General features: G+C 40.7%; 1 protein-coding gene across 2 annotated transcripts in view; it reads left to right on the forward strand.

The window, feature by feature from the left end:
* The window catches only part of CSMD3 (CUB and Sushi multiple domains 3), a 1215628-nt gene that overhangs the window by 201946 nt on the left and 995458 nt on the right, over positions 1-18224 (forward strand). The gene's annotated exons all lie outside the window — the stretch shown is intronic.

Raw genomic sequence — 18224 nt, forward strand, 5'->3', positions numbered from 1 at the left:
GGGGTCTTCTGAGGGTTCAGTATGAGTGTAGGCATCACCTTGAATGGATTGATGTGTCGTCTTCCTGAATCAAAGGACTATGTTTGTTACATAGGTTCAAAGAGACCTCCTCTATAATCAACCTCATCTTCAGGTTGTCTTGGCATATGAATACTCTGGCCCGACAGGTGGTTTGGCTATCACCTTCTGTATTTCAATGCAGTGATTGTGCACTCCTGTTTGTGCACAGAATCAGGTCTATTTCCTTGTGAATTTCAAGAGTAATAACTTCTAGGGATTTGTGGTCTCTCTTTATTGGTGCTGACACATAGACACCCTAACTAGAGGGGGAGAGATCAACTATCAGCTAACCAATAGCTATAAAATATTTGAAGAAGGTCACATCTCTGAGTTTTATCCTCTTTGTTCCTGTGGATCACTCTGATTTAATCTCTGGGAGTTTAAGCAGTTGAGGTGCAGTTTGGGGAGGCAGCGATTAGGAAGATGCCTGGAGGCTCATCTTCTGCACAGAGGACTTATGTTGGCATATAGAACACCTATGACTGATGCCAAGCGAAGTTGCTTGTCTTCAGCCACAGACACTGCTAGGAACTGTTTATCTGAATACTGCACGATACTATGAGTTCGAATACTAATTCACACAAATAGTTTTCCCTAAATCACACAGTTAATTAAACAAGGAAATAAAAAATACCTGTTATTTGTATGTTTTTGAGACCTGTTTTGTAGTTTCTGGTTGTTTTGAACTTGTTTAATTACTTTGTTTATTCTGCAATCATTTTCTAGTTCACATACAACAGAAGGGTAATTTACAGAATTTAAATTGTAGATATAGTGTAACAAATTATATTTGAGATGGATTAGACACATTTTTTACTCTATTGTAACAGATGTTTGGTGGTGATTTTGTCAAGCAATATATTATCTAGAAATGTAAATATTCAAACTATAATATATAATTTCTTCTTTCATATTTGGAAAATATATTGTAATTTTTTTCTGTTGCTTTGATGGTCTAATGTTGAAAGAGTCCAGGCACTTTCAAGGTCTAAATAGTGCTTTCAGCACTTCTATAAAAGGTCCCGTAGTTTCATACTATTTTTAAAAATGCGTGTGTGTGGTGGGGGGGGGGGGTTCTGTTTGGTTGGCTGGTTTTTGTTTGTTTGTTTGTTAATACTCTCAAAAATCCAATCCTGAAAAAAACAAAACAAAACCAAACCAACATCACAACAACAATAAAACCTCAAACATTTCTCATCAGGGTAAAAAATGACTCTATCCACATAAAACCAGATTATTTGGGCTCTGAGCATGGAGTGCAGGGAGGTTGGGGAGCTCAAATTTACACTCTGCTTGGGTGCATGGGGTACTGGAACCACTGGATCTGTATAAACCTGCATGTGTGGGGCCCATTCTCAGGTACACAATGGCCCTGATCCTGCACTATTAAAATTAATGAGAGCTTTGCTATTGACTTCAGTGAGCTATAGATCAAGCCCAAAATGTGCAAGGTTGCACAGGAACCCCTATGTGGCTGGTCAGCTGGAAGACTCTTCACATAGATTCAATTCCAGGCTTAAACAGCGCTCTAATTTTCAATGGGACTTGAACTCCTCAGTCATGTAGGAACTTTAGAAAATTTCACCCTGTGTCAATATAACCATTTCTTTTAACAAACTAATTAAAACTCCTCTAGTTAATGGGCCCTGATTCAGCCAGGTTTGTAAGCATGAGCTGAAAGTTAAACAAACATGTGCTTTGCTGAATCTGATCTCAAGTGTTTTACTGTGTTCTTCCAAAAGAATGAGATGAGACTACATTGTCTAAAAATCCAAACTTGTCTTGCAGCCAGAAGTCCCTCAGCCTCCCTCCCTGTCCCACAGCATCACCTGCCTCCCGTAGAACTGGCAATAGGCAGTGCCATCCCCCACAACAACACTTATTTCAATTCCCATTCCCCTGCCTAGCTTGTCTCTCAAATCACGCTCCCCTGCAACCCAGCTGATGGAAGAGGGGATGACTATTAGATTACATTCATGTGATGTCTTACTTTTTGGCATTAGAGAATAGATTTATTTAAATGAGATTCCATATCAGTAGAATCTCCAGTACTTTACCCCTGCTCTTTGTGAACACAAAGAACCCTAACTAATATTTTCAAAACTGTGTGTCTCTATCTAGCACCCCAAGTTCATATGTAGACACCTGATCTGGCCCAATTTTCAAAAGTTCCAAGCCCTCAGCAGCTCCTACTGAACTTTAACAGAGCTGCAGGCTGTTCGGTACCTCTGAAAGTCAGGCAACTTATTTAGGTGTCTGAATATGCAGTTAAAATTTGAAACCTGAGATTAAAAAAAAGAAAAAAAAGTGGCACATCACTGAAAACATGATATAAAGGTAGAAAGTGGTAGCTTGCAAGGGAGGGGGGCTGAGTATTAAACTATGTATTTAAATGAATCTGTGTTTGAAAGACTAAGTTGTTGAATGAGTTATGTTAAACATTATTCAGCCTTGTCATATATGAATTACAGGACTCATTCCATTTTTTAAAAATACAAAATGGAGAAGGAAGAATTACCATCTCTGAAACAATGATTAACTTTGCAGTAATTTCTCATTGCCACATTTTCAGACATATTCTTTCAGATATAGATATATGATCGTATGGAAAGCATGCTTGTGCAGAAACTAAACATTTATTTGTATTTCATCTGAGACATGACCGGAAACTCCAGAGTAGCTCACAATCTAAGTGAACTACGAATCTGCTAGGGACTTACTCAAGAATGACCTATAGGTATTGTATTAATTTCTCTGTTCCCTTTTTGAGACTAAACATGGGAAAGGAAGGACATAGAATTACAAGTAGAGCACTGAAGAAAGATTTTGCCAACCTATTTCATTCAGCAATCCAATTCTATTTCTGTTTTCAATTTAATTTTTAAGAATAAAACAAAGAATACCAATAGACAACTTAATTGCAATTAAGTGTGCTATCAGTTAAAACTTCACTCATTGGACAATAGCTTTGAAAATTTAACATCCTAGCCAATAAGCGCAGTAAACTTCATACTAGAGCTGGGGGAATTTTTTTTAGACGAATAGTTTATCAATTGAAAAATGCAGTTTTGCATCAACCAAAACTATTCACAAATCAGAGTATAATTAGGGAAAAAGTTTTGGCAAAAATTAAAAGAAAAATATTCAAAAAAGTACAAATGTTCAGTTTGACATTTTTGAGTTTAAACATTTCAACTTTTCTTTTTGAAATGTTTCATTTAGAAAATTAGTCATATTTAATTCAAAAGAGGGGAGAAAACACCTCAAAATGCAAAGAAATGGTTTGTTTTGGGTTGAGTGAAACATTTTATTCCACCTGATTTTTTATTTTTTTTCAGTTTTTCATTTTGGCAAGAAAAAACAAAAAGCTTCTTTTTCAGGTCAACCTGAAACAAATATTTTTCTTGCTTTTCTTTCTCTGCTTCAGACACCAAACCAAAAACACAATTATTTTTCAATTCTACTTCCTCACCGCCAGATTAGCAGATGGAGTTGGTGATGCAACACATTTAGAATCAGAGGATATGCAGCTTGGTCACTGATTTTGTTTGAATGGAAGAAGATGAATTAGTCATCCAGGCCCTGAGACGCAGAAGGAAGATGACAATCTGAGTCTAGTGAATGTACCATTATTATTGTATTTACAGGCAGTCTATGAATGAGTTGGTTCTCAATTCTGTCTTTTCCATTCTTCCGTGTTCATACACTTGGGTAAAATCAGTTTTTCCACCATATGAGAGAGAACACTTTTGTAGTACAGATGAAGTAACCTAGAAGAAAGAAGTATGTACAAAATAATATGCAAAGCTGTAAATAAGACAAACTGAAATGCTCTTCTCAAAAGAAGAGGAAGACATGACAGTTGGTTCAAGTAAATTAAGTAGGAGAAATATTGAATCATGAGCTTTTCCAGCAGCAAAATATTGGTTCCCTTTTTCTCACTGAATACTGGCTTATCTGCACTGGTTGGTGTGTTGTGGTTATGGAGGCAAGACTCGACTGTCTCCATGCCCACCTGCTCTGGGAAGGGAGTATGGCAATCCACAGCACCCCTTCTTCCAAAACCCCTGGTCCCAATATCTGGGCAATCACACAGGGGTGTGTGTGAGTGTGGGTGGGTGTGTGGTAGGGGAAAAATTCTTAAGTCTTCTTAAATCCCCTGAAAGAGCACTCATTCCAAGCCACAATCTATCCCTGACAGCCACTTTTATATTCGTCTTGGTGAGATTAGTTTATATTTGGAATAAAACAAAATCCACTTTGATTCATGTTTCTATTTTCTGTTGTCCTGTGATACATAATGCAGCTTATTCACTGTGTGCATGCAAGAGAGAGATACAGCTGCTAAGAAAGAAAGGGAGATAGCAGCTTGTAGCACACAGCAGGGGCTTCAGTGATTCTAGTTGTGTTTGAATAGTGTGTTCTTTTGCTTTTACTGGACTATTTTATAGCTATTAAGCAGGTAGCTGGTTCAGTTAAGATTGCTGACTTCATTAATAAGCATGGGGGTATAAAGTGAAGTATCTGAACAACGACAGGAGAGGGGGCGGAAAGGTCAAGGAAATAGTCAAGGCATTTTCCAACCCATCTAGGAGTTGGCTAGTACAGCTTTCTAAATATGCATAAATCTTCTAATGATGAAAATAATAATCTAAGAGCAATAGGAAAGAAAGTCTCATTATATTTTCTCGATAGCAATTTTTACTCATGGTAAAAGCATATCAGAAACCTTGTTTTGCAATCTCATTGATCCCGGAACACTTTGAAATGGAAAAGGTGCAGAAAGAGGATTTTGAGGTAGGATTCTATAGAATTCTAGGGTCCCTGGAGATGATTTGTAGTCATTTTACAACACTGTTCTGAATTCTCCAATAGATTTCTTTTGTATTGTAATTGTTCTTGGACACTGAAAATAAGAGAACAACTTTAGTGTATGAATTACAGTTTAAATTGTAGTAATCTAATACTTATGCTGCAAGATTCTGGAGAGGGAGTTAAGAGCCATGGTAAAAATTTAAAGGTTATCTAATATTTTCTTGATAATGAGTAGTGGGAAAAAACAGACACTCTGGATTACTACATTATGGATTCCATTTAGTGACTTCTGGAAGCCTTCATGCACTTCTTACAGCATTGTTATGAAGAATCTGTAGCTGATGTAATGAATTACTGGAGCTTGTAAATCAAACAATATTGGTATAATTAAAATGTGTCAGGATATGAGTGCTAAATATAATTTTGGCAGTTGGCAGACAAGTAAAATATTTGAACAAATGGGAATGAACTATTTTTAGATTGCCTACATATCAGAATTCAGAAATGTAGCTAAAGATGAAATGTAGCTAAAGATTTCTGAATTCTGACATATAGGCAATGTAGCTAAAGCCTTGACTACACAAGATATTTTAGATTACTGACAATGCTAACATCATCACTGCCAAAGTTTATCAAAGGTTAGAGTTTTATTACAGGAAGTAAATAGTATTGTAAGGGAATAGTCTAAGTCACTGGGTTTCTACATAAGGGTGTACCCAGTCACTTGACTGTAGGACAGAGGCCTTAAAAAACATTTTTAAGTATGGACTATATTCTGAAGGCCATACATAATTTTTATTCAGTCCTTGCTACAACAGTAGGTCTGGTGGCTTGGAGACAATTGAAGTCTATGGGATTTTTGCCTGAGCAAGTGCTTAGTAAAAACTTATATGATGAGATGCTCATTAAACTTGCTTAATTTTGCTGGATAAGAAGCTGTGGCATTTTGCTTTCTGTTCATATAGTAAACAGGAATACAACTATAAACATCTTAAATTATATTTGCATATAAATTGTAGGGCTCCAGAAAGCTCTTCACTGGAGATTCAAACTGTTGAAAACAAGACTCATTAAATGTGCAAGCTCAGCTCCCTCCTCCTTCTGAAGATCAAAGTTAAAGACTAGGTTCTTTTTGAGATCTGCTTCCTTTGCATCTGTCAGGAAGCAAAAAAACAAAAGGATTGGAAACTGTCTGCAAAATCACCATTGGCTTCAAAGTCAGGGTAACTTGGTGAATTTCTATTGCTTGTGTTATGCAGGTCAGACTACATGATCTAATGGTCCACCTTTACCTTAAAATCTATGAATTATGAACAGAGAATTGCCCTGGTGTATGTGACAACTCGAGGTCCTTACTCTGCCACCTCTAAACTCTTGGTGTAGGGAATTGGAGGATGTTTGTCTGGGCAGGCAGGAAGGAAGCATAACAAACTTCAATTACACTGTATCTATTCACTACTGGCAAAAAGGTCCATTAAGGATGCTCTGTAATTCTATACTCCAGCGAAATCAGCATATAGGGAAAATTCATAGGATCAGCTGCAGCTGTGTTATTTTAAGAGACACTTTGGTAAATAAAAGGGAATTCACAAAACTATCAAGAACTGTCTATAGGAAATGGGGAAAGTAAATGGTTAAGCAAGAAATCAAGCCATTAGGCCAGGTTCTGAATTCTCATTCACTGGTACAAATCTGCATCCGATGAAGTGAGCTGTAGCTCACGAAAGCTTATGCTCAAATAAATTGGTTAGTCTCTAAGGTGCCACAAGTACTCCTTTTCTTTTTGCGAATACAGACTAACACGGCTGTTACTCTGAAACCTGGTACAAATCTGTTACTTCACAGAGGTAAATGGAGTTACAATTTTATGCTATTATAAGTGATATCAGAAATTTGCTGTGCCTTTTACAGTATTACTGATACTGCAGGATCAATCCAAACAAAAAGAGATTACCAAACCCTCCAGTTAAAGGCTGTGAAATAATTAAAATGCTTTCCACAATACAAGTATATTAATTACAAAACAATTTTCTTTTCTAGATAAAATACACTGGATCTTACCACATATGATGCATTCATAATAAGTCTGTGGCAAACATTGTTCTAAAGGATAATTACAATTTCCCAAATATAGCCTTGTCTGATAATTCTTGACATTAAGTCAAGATAAGACAAAATAACCATTGATTGGGAAAATATTTCTTCTCCCAACCCATCCAATTTAGGATGACCATGTGTCCCTGAAACCCAGGTATACCCTTGTTTACAAGTCCTGCTCCAGTATCCCAAAAACTAAGTGTGTTATCATGGTTATTGTAACTTCTGCAGACTAACAGCCATGGGAATATTAGAGACCTAAGCTGGTGAAACTAAAAATATGGCTCAACCCCCCACCGAGCCATACTCCTGGCTCTGAGAAATTAAATATAACATTCCTAGTCACCTTTGCAGTAGTTCTTCCCCCACTGTCACAAGCACTCAAGAGTCCTTGAAAACACAGATATTTTATTTGGAGGAAATGGGGAAAAATAAATAAAAGAAGCATGATTACATATGTACAAATAAAATACAATGAACAAAGCTGAATCTGTGTACCAGTACCTAGGTTGGACAACCCCTGTGGTGTCAGATATTGTCTGGTTAGCTGAGGTCCAGAACTCTGTCAGATAATCCCCACCCATCTAAAACAACACTCACAGATCCAATTATTCTCAATTTTAGTTGAGAGAAACTATCAAGTGGTGGCTTTCCTCACCCTGTCTGCTCCTGACTAGAGAAGTCCACATCATCAGGTACCACTGCAGTTACCTGGTCCACTTCTGTGACATCATCCTACGGAATTGGCACCTGGATGATTGTGAGCACCTGAATTAGCCTTGCCTATTTGTGATTTGAGTCTGGTTGGGCCTTCTTGTGAAGTTCAGCTCTGTGCTGCCCCCACCTTTTGGGGTGATGTGATGTAGTTCTGCATCCTCCAACACCAATCTAGTTAGGTCACACTGCAAAGTGAGCTCTGGGTCTAGGGGTGAAAGTAAGTCTAGGGACTTACCAGTACGGGGCTGGGCTGGGGCTGGCTCTGGCCCCCAGAAGGGGCGGGGCCTTGGGCGGAAGGGGTGGGACTGGGGAGGTCAGAGACAGCCCCGGCCCAGCCCCATACCAGTAAGTCCTTTAAATCATCCCCGGAGCCCTGCCGCCGCTTCCCCAGCCACCACTGCCACCCCAGGCCCTTTAAATCATCCCCGGAGCCTGCCGGTGCCCTGGGGAAGCAGCGGTGGTGCTCCAGGGATGATTTAAAGGGCCCAGACTCGGCCACCACTACCGCCCCGGACTCTTTAAATTGCCGCCCCAGCCCCGCCGCCGCTACCCCAGGGCTCCGGCAGTGGGGCTCTGGCAGCAATTTAAATGGCTGGAGGCTCCAGCTGCTTCTGGGAGCCTCAGGCCCTTTAAATTGCGCCTGGGGAAGCTGATCCACCCCGGTACGGTGCACCGGCTCTTGCCATTGCGCCATACTGGGGCGTACCAGCTTACTTTCACCTCTGTCAGGCTCTGCCTCTCCCCTCGCAGGGTCTCAGAGCCCAGGCTCCAGCCCAAGCCTGAAAGTCTACACTGCAATTTTATAGCTCTTCAGACTGAAAACCCACAAGCCCAAGTCAGTTGACCTGGGCCAGCTGCAGTTGGTTTATGGCAGCGTAGCGTAGAAGTACACAATGGGTATCTGCAGCACCAAGTCTCAGAGCCCAGGTCGATTGACTTGGGCTGACAGGGTTCAGGATGCAGGGCTAAAAATCGCAGTGTAGAAATTCAGGCTTGGGCAGGAAACCCCGAGAAAGCGGGATGGGTCTCAGAGTCTGAGCTCCAGCCACAGCCCGAATTTCAATATTACTATTTTTAGCCCCAGAAGCCTGAGTCAATTAACTGGGGCTCTGAAGCATCGTGCAATGGGTTTTTTATTGCAGGGTACGTCTACATAACCTGTGGCAGGGAGCCTCCCAGCCCAGGCTGATGGGCTCATGGGCACTCGTGCTCTAAAATAGCTAGGTAAACTGTGCTTTTAAATTACAGCTTGGGCTGGGGTTCATACTCCGAAGCCACTCCCTTTCCTAGGCTTCAGTGCCCCAAAGCCGCAATGTCAAAGCGCTGTCTACACATCTATTTTTAGAGCGCTAGCGTGACCCCTGCAAGCCCAAGCCTGTCACCCTGGGCTGGGAGGCTTGCTGCTGCCGGCTCTGTAGATGCACCTTAATGTAAGCAGGGGAATAGTCCAGCTGTTGTGGGGAACTTTTCCGGCTTCTGCACTACCCCGGTGAAGCGGGCTAGCGAAAGGATCTGAGTCCTCGCTCCCACTTCCTTTACCCAGTGGCCTCCCTGCCCTTGAGGACTCCCCTTCCACTCTCCTGTCTGGCAGAGTCCTTGTAACCCCAACAAGGCTGGGCCCAAGATTCCTGGGGGGCTCGACCCCCAACCCTGCTGTGGTCACCTAGGACAGGGGTGAGGGTGTCCCCACTCCGGGGTACTCTCTCTGCACTGGTCACTTCTCTGACCCATTGACCATTACATACAAGTTAAAGCAAATGCAAGTTATTTAATCAACAATTAATTTTGAAAAGAATAAGGAAAAACGGGAAAGGTTAAAGGAAACACATCACCCCGCTCTGTGGCAGGGAACATCACAAACAGTGTCTCTGGAATGTCCGGGCAGTTCACAGTCTGTTCCTTGTAAGTCCCAGGCCTTCTTCTCAGGCCCTGGCTGTGCTGCAGGGATGCTGTGGGTTGGACACTTGCTCTGGTGGTGGCCACACGTTCTCAGGCTCCAAGTGGTAGGACCCTTCTTCCCAGTGTCGCCCCCGCCCTGTCGGGGTTATGATCCAAGCCTGGCCTGCAGAGCCTCTTGGCTGAGGCGTCTCCCTGTGCTGGGCCCGCTGCCCAGGGTCCCCCTCGCTTTACCCAGCTACTCACCGCACCCAGCTCCGGACTGCTCCAGCCCCAGCTCCACCACTCAGTCTCTGCACAGCTGCTGCTGCTGCTGCTCTGCCTCCAGCTCCCTGGGCTGCTGCTTTGGCCCCTCTGCCTCTGGTTGCTGCAGCTCTGCTCCCAGGACAGGTCTGCTCTGCAGGCTGCTTCTGTGACTCTGCTCCCAGCACTGACCTGCTTCCTGGGCTGTTTTTCTGGCTGCCCTGGCTCTGGTTGCTACAGAATGGCTAGGCAGCAGTTCTGCAGAAAAGGACTTAGGGGTTACAGTGGACGAGAAGCTGGATATGAGTCAACAGTGTGCCCTTGTTGCCAAGAAGGCCAATGGCATTTTGGGATGTATAAGTAGGGGCATTGCCAGCAGATCGAGGGACGTGATCATTCCCCTCTATTCGACACTGGTGAGGCCTCATCTGGAGTACTGTGTCCAGTTTTGGGCCCCACACTACAAGAAGGATGTGGAAAAATTGGAAAGAGTCCAGCGGAGGGCAACAAAAATGATTGGGGACTGGAACACATGAGTTATGAGGAGAGGCTGAGGGAACTGGGGATGTTTAGTCTGCGGAAGAGAAGAATGAGGGGGGATTTGATAGCTGCATTCAACTACCTGAAAGGGGGTTCCAAAGAGGATGGCTCTAGACTGTTCTCAGTGGTAGTAGATGACAGAACAAGGAGTAATGGTCTCAAGTTGCAGTGGGGGAGATTTAGGTTGGATATTAGGAAAAACTTTTTCACTAGGAGGGTGGTGAAACACTGGAATGCATTACCTAGGGAGGTGGTGGAATCTCCTTCCTTAGATATTTTTGAGGTCAGGCTTGAGAAAGCCCTGGCTGGGATGATTTAGTCGGGGATTGGTCCTGCTTTGAGCAGGGGGTTGGACTAGATGACCTCCTGAGGTCCCTTCCAACCCTGCTATTCTATGATTCTATGATTCTATGAGGTCTCCTCCCAGGGAAAGTCTGCTCTCTCTGGGCTGCACCTCTGGCTTTGGGGCTGCAGCTCGGCTCCCAGGACAGGGTCTGCTCTCTCTCTGGGCTGCTTTTCTGGTCCCTCTGGATCTGGCACGGCTCTGCTCCCCAGCTTAGCTTGGGCCCCTGCTTTCTCCTTAGCTCAGCCCCACTCTGTCTGACTCAGGCAAATCCAGCTCACACAGAGGACGGGACCTCCCTGGCCTCCTGACTCCCTGATTAGCCTGCGCACCCTGTCATTCAGGCTGACCTGGAGCATTGGCCTCTCCCCATTGTTCCTGGAGACTGTCAGTCTCAGGGTCCTGATTTCCCATAGACCCTTCCCCTTTTAGTACTGAGAGCTACCCAACCAAAGCACCCCTCTGAATGTTAGTAAGGGGGCAACAGTCCCCTTACATTAAGACGAAGTCTTCTACCCTCTCTTATTGAATTGGAATGTCATTCCCAAACCAGAGTCCAGTACTTGAAAAGTCAGGGTAGCCCACTTACTCCAAGGCATACTGGGCACTATTCCTATGCCTTTCAGAAGTACAGTCACTATACCAATTGTGACAATGTTCCTCCTCTGCATTGGTGGGTCCAGCACTTATTGGCTGATTTGTTCGCTTCAGAGATTCACGGCAGCCTCAGTTTGGCCACTTTTGCTAGTGGCTCAAACCTGCCATTCACTCAGCTAACCTCATCACTGACCAGCTTGGGGAAATGGAGGAGAACAATCCCTGCAGTCTCTGCTGACCCAGCTAGTGGGTCGGGGAATAGGCCAGAGAACTTCCCCTCTGGTGGGACCCACAATCCAGGTCACTCCTCTTGTCTCAAATAGGGAGTTGAGGGGGATGGGGGGAACCCAGTCCTGCCCTCTACTCCGGGTTCCAGCCCAGGGCCCTGTGGATTGCAACTGTCTACATTTTCTCTTGTAACAGCTGTGTGACAGCTACAACTCCCTGGATTACTTCCCCATGGCCTCCTTCCGACACTTTCTTTATCCTCACCACAGGACTTTCCTCCTGATGTCTGGTAATGCTTGTACTTCGCAGTCCTTCAGCAGTATGCCTACTCACTTTCAGCTTCTTGCCCCTCTTGCTCCCAGCTCCTCACATACTCCTCACTAACTGAAGTGAGGTCCTTTTTAAACCAGGTGCCCTGATTAGCCTGCCTGTCCTAATTGATTCTAGCAGCTTCTTAACTGGCTCCAGGTGTCCTAATTAGCCTGTCTGCCTTAATTGGTTCCAGCAAGTTCCTGATTGTTCTGGAACTGCCCCGTTCCCTTATCCAGGGAAAAGGGACCTACTTAACCTGGGGCTAATATATCTACCTTCTATCACTCTCCAGTAGCCATATGACCCGACCCTGTCACACAATCTATTATCATGTATACAACTATAACATGGACAGAGACCCACTAAAGCAACAGAATATAGTATGTGGAACTATAGGTGCTCAACATTATAATTCATGGAAATGAGGTTGGCCAGAGATGGCTTTCCTGCTATAGAGGGAGTGGAAGTTCCATTCCTCTAAGATGTCTAGCTCTGGGGTTTATAATATCACCACATTACTCTCTGTATGTATAATTTTTAATTTATGTTGTAATAACACCTGAAGGCCAAATTGGGATCAGAGTATCTTTGCAGTAGGCATTTTATAAATGTACAGTATGACACAGTCCCTGCCCCCAAAGAGTTTCATAGATTCATAGATACTAAGGTCAGAAGGGACCATTATGATCATCTAGTCTGACCTCCTACACAACGCAGGCCAGAGAATCTCACCCACCCACTCCTGAAAAACTTCACCTATGTCTGAGCTATTGAAGTCCTCAAATCGTGGTTTAAAGACTTCAAGGAGCAGAGAATCCTCCAGCAAGTGACCTGTGCCCCATGCTACAGAGGAAGGCGAAAAATCTCCAGGGCCTCTTCCAATCTGCTCTGGAGGAAAATTCCTTCCCGACCCCAAATATGGTGATCAGCTAAACCCTGAGCATATGGGCAAGATTCACCAGCCAGATACTACAGAAAATTCTTTCCTGGATAACTCAGATCCCACCCCATCTAACATCCCATCACAGGCCATTAGGCCTATTTACCATGAATATTTAAAGATCAATTAATTGCCAAAATCATGTTATCCCATCATACCATCTCCTCCATAGACTTACTGAGTTTAATCTTAAAGCCAGATAGATCTTTTGCCCTCACTGCTTCCCTTGGAAGGCTATTCCAAAACTTCACTCCTTTAATGGTTAGAAACCTTTGTCTAATTTCAAGTCTAAACTTCCTGGTGGCCAGTTTATACCCATTTGTTCTTGTGTCCACATTGGTACTGAGCTTAAATAATTCCTCTCCCTCTCTGGTATTTATCCCTCTGATATATTTATAGAGAGCATATCTCCCCTCAACCTTCTTTTAGTTAGGCTAAACAAGCCAAGCTCCTTGAGTCTCCTTTCATAAGACAAGTTTTCCATTCCTAGGATCATCCTAGTAGCCCTTCTCTGTTACCTGTTCCAGTTTGAATTCATCCTTCTTAAATATGGGAGACCAAAACTGCACACAGTATTCCAGATGAGGTCTCACCAGTGCCTTGTATAAAACCTCCTTATCCCTACTGGAAATACCTTTCCTGATGCATCCCAAGACCACATTAGCTTTTTTCACAGCCAAATCACATTGGTGGCTCATAGTCATCCTATGATCAACCAATTCTCCAAGGTCCTTCTCCTCCTCCGTTACTTCTAATTGATGCATCCCCAGTTTATAACTAAAATTCTTGTTATTAATCCCTAAATGCATGACCTTACACTTCTCACTATTAAATTTCATCCTATTACTATTACTCCAGTTTACAAGGTCATCCAGATCCTCCTGTAGGATATCCCGGTCCTTCTCTAAATTGGCAATACCTCCCAGCTTTGTATCATCCGCAAACTTTATTAGCACACGCCCACTTTTTGTGCTGAGGTCAGTAATAAAACGATTAAATAAGATTGGTCCCAAAACTGATCCTTGAGGAACTCCACTGGTAACCTCCCTCCAGCCTGACAGTTCACCTTTCAGTAGGAGCCGTTGTAGTCTCCCCTTTAACCAATTCCTTATCCACCTTTCAGTGTTCATATTGATCCCCATCTTTTCCAATTTAACTAATAATTCCCCATGTGGCACGGTGTCAAACGCCTTACTGAAATCTAGGTAAATTAGATCCACTGCGTTTCCTTTGTCTAAAAAATCTGTTACTTTCTCAAAGAAGGAGATCGGGTTGATTTGGCATGATCTATCTTTTGTAAAACCATGTTGTATTTTGTCCCATTTACCATTGACTTAAATGTCCTTAACTACTTTCTTCTTTAAAATTTTTTCCAAGACCTTGCATACTACAGATGTCAAACTAACAGGCCTGTAGTTACCCGGATAACTTTTTTTCCCTTTCTTAAAAATAGGAACTATGTTAGCAATTCTCCAATCATACGGTACAACTCCTGAGTTTATAGATTCATTAAAAATTCTTGCTAATGGGCTTGCAATTTCGGGTGCCAATTCCTTTAATATTCTTGGATGAAGATTATCTGGGCCCCCCCGATTTAGTCCCATTAAGCTGTTTGAGTTTCGCTTCTACCTCAGATATGGTAATATCTACCTCCATAGTTTACAATCTAATTTTAAAACAAGTACATTAAATTTGGGCTGAACCAACAATGGAAGTGGAGCAATTTTATATGCTTTCATTTGCCAATATAAAGAGTGAATTTGCAGGAAAAAGGCCCATATACATATACATGTATTTAATAATTGCTTCACTTCAACATTTCTAATTTCTATTGTAACCAAAACCTTGGTTTTAGTTTAATTGTTGTAGAGATGAATATTACATTTTGTCTAATGAATCTCCCCAAATTATAAAGCAATAAATAAATAAAATCTATATTTATTTTATTAAGGGGCCACTTACATGTACATAATCAGATTCCAGATGAAAAGATGGAGATAGCAGTTGTATTTGTTTAAAGGCCATACCAAAATATATGATCTTGGAAAGTTAGCAAAACAATCAGCACACTAATAATTTTCTTACTTTAAATCTTGTATTTAATTTCTCTCTTGCAGAATAATGTGTTAAATATGGCATATTTGTCAACCTATGGTACTGTAATTTGTCATTTTGATGTGAGTCAGACATCTGAGACAATGATTAATTTGAAATCTTAATTATCTGTCAGCCTTATTTTAGTTTTCTTCACATACCAATGTAAGCTATCAATGGACATTATAAAGTCTTAAAAGAAAGTCCTTAAAATATCTTACATTAAAAGTTTTTTGTGAAGTTTGAATTTGTAGGTTACAGATTACATTTGTCATATTATTAAGATAGCCTAATAGCCTTGGAAACAGGAAATCTTAAAAAACTAACATATTTTGATCCAATGTAATAACTGTAATCTGATAAATTCAAAACACTTTTCTCTATAATGTGTTCTTCATTTAAAATAAAAGAAAATTCATTGCAACTACATTTTATATATAGTTGTTCATGTTTTTATTATCTAAACTACAGCTCTCTGATATTTTAAGGCCCTTTTCCCGGTAATAAGCAACCTGGGTGAACCCTTGTGCCTTCACAGAGCCCAGTTAACTTCAGTGGGACTCTGACTTGACTGAGCTGTAGGTTCAGGACCTTAGTCTTTTATTATTAACACTGAAATACACGCATTTACAGGAATAGGTTCAACACTACTGCCAAGATTTTCATGATTGGGTTCCTAAAGTTTGGCACCTAAATTCATATTTAGGCACCCAAATAAATGGCCATATTTTCAAAGTTGCGAGCATCTAGAAACTCCCCTATACGTCAATACAAGCTGCTGCATCCTCAGCACATTTGAAAATAAATAAGATCATTTGTTTAGATTTCTAATGTCAGGCACCCAGTTGTGAAAATAATTGAAATTGTATATACTTTAATAATAAAATATAATTATAATAATGTATAGATAGTTCCTTTTTCCAATAGGGAAAAGGGAAGAGAAAGATAGGGGAAAACACCAAAAATAGAGAATGCAAATTAACCAAAAAATGTTATTATGATTCACTTAGTCAAAACATTGAAAAAACTATTTAAAAATAAATAAAAGGAAACAAAAATTTGAGTATTTTTTTTCTGTGGAAAATACTTACTGTTTATTTTACCAGTGCCACTCAGGAGCCTGCTTACTGTCCAGTGCTGTCACTGGAACAAACTTCACTGAATTGTGAATTTATGTAGAGAAAGACAGTTTGGATCCTAAGAATGAGAGGACAAAAGTAGATGTTCTGTGAAAGGTCTTTGCACCATCTTTAAGAATGGGATGGCCAGGAGGGTCTAGAAGCAAATATATCCTTAAGTAAATGTTGGTCTCTTGGCTGAAGGATCCATTCTTCTCCTTAGGTAAATCTGGCTTTCCCCTAATTGATTGACTTATGGGGAATAAAATACTATTCATTTATAATGTTGTCACGATGCCACTAAAATTTAGTGGACATGAATTTACATGTTACAGTTAAAAAAGAAAAAAAAAAAAACTCAGCTAAGCTGCTTATCTGAGATCCACACCATGGATCTAGCAGGAGAAGTTGTCCCACAATATTGTTCTACTTTTAAATCCTTTTTTTATGAAGCTCTACATTTAAAAAAAATAAAAAACAAGACTCATATAAAAATAAATTAGGTTAATACTTCACATGAACTGTAGCAAATAGTTGATAAAGTGTTTTGAAAAATAGTCTGAAGAAGTAGAGGTAGATAACTCTCAAAAATTGCTGCTACATTTTAGTTTGTACTAAATCATTGCTGAATTGAATGGCACTCAAATCATGACAAAGTTCTCAAGAACTAACAAGTGCAAAACTTTGACATAAATATTACAAATTAAAATGGTTGAATTTTTTTTAAAAGAGAGTAATTTTGCAATGTCCCCCCCCGCCCTTTTTTTTTTTTTTTTGCAGCTCTAAGTGCAATGTAATGGGTATAGTGCATAGTGGTGTAAACTGTCCAATTTTATACATTATATTTAATTTCCCCATGTCCATCTGCCTTTCATATGTGCATTCTGTGAACACGCAACATCTGAGCTTTACGAGCAAATAAACAGACAAAAACACCCTTGTGGTTCAAATATGGCAATATTCAATTAAAGCTATATTTGTACGTTAATTCAGCTGTATGTATTATAATATATGCAGATTGTTCTGTGCTGTGTTGGCTGGTTACATAGCCATTCTCTCAGGGGACTGAAGCAGAATTATGTGCTAATAGTCACAGCATGAGTTGATATTTGTGAATATTTGTAATGCCCTTTGTGCTAATGATCTACGAGCCAATAATTATTAACTGAGAAAATTTTGGAATAATTTCAAATAGCAAACATCTAAGCATTTTGGCCCAGATCCTTACAGGTATTTAGAACTCTAACTCCCAAATTGCAGGCACTTAAATACGTCTGAAGATCTAAGCCTTTGTTGCCTTTTCTGAGACTATTATGAACAGAGGGGAAAAAGGTGAATTTTGTCAGATTATATTATGTGAATTATACCTTCAGCTCTTGTCAAGAGACAGTCCCTTCAAGCTTTTTGTGAAGATAATATAGGCCAGATCTTCAGCTGGTGTAGATTGGTGTAGCTCCATTGACTTCAGGAGAGCTGTGCAAATGAACACTAGCTACGAATCTGGTCCATAATGTTGAATAATAGGGCAAAAATTGAATACAGAGACTTAGATGCAAGAATGTGGATATTTTATATTTCCAAATGATATCTAAAGGTATTTCCATAAACCATTACTAAATCAAAGAGAATTAGACTGGAAAAAATACTTTAAAATAATTTGAGTTTCTTTCTCTGTCTTAATCAGAAAAATGTTGTTGCTAAAACACACTTTGTGTGACTTAGGCAATGCAACATACATGGTTCTGTTTTAGTGGATTCTAATAGCTCTGGGCACTTAGTCATACTTTAAACTGTGGTATGCTTACTTCTCTACACCAGTGTTGCTGGGCATAGAGGTTTTCTGACAGAACATGGTGGTGCAAATCACAGAAGAGTTCACACAAGCAACTATGTCAATAATGGATTTAACATTTCTATGTGATTGTTTAATGTTGTATGTTCTCTCATAATAGGCTTCAGAATAATGTATTTGTGTTTGGACCCAATTTGCACTGATATTAGGAATTCAACTATGGCTGAAATTGTACTGTCAAGAACTTGTGTTTAACAGAAGACATCTCTTCTAAAGGAAACTAACTACATTACATGCTGCAGTTTCCCTATTCTGAAATGTGATATCTACAATGAGTATGGGGAAAAAACAACTACTGATGTCAAAAAATAACTCTGATGCTTCCAGACCTAAAGTAGAATGTTTTAGAGGGGTAGCCGTGTTAGTCTGTAT

The sequence above is a fragment of the Lepidochelys kempii genome, chromosome 2, assembly GCF_965140285.1.
Source record: "Lepidochelys kempii isolate rLepKem1 chromosome 2, rLepKem1.hap1, whole genome shotgun sequence".
Taxonomy (NCBI): Eukaryota; Metazoa; Chordata; order Testudines; family Cheloniidae; genus Lepidochelys; species Lepidochelys kempii.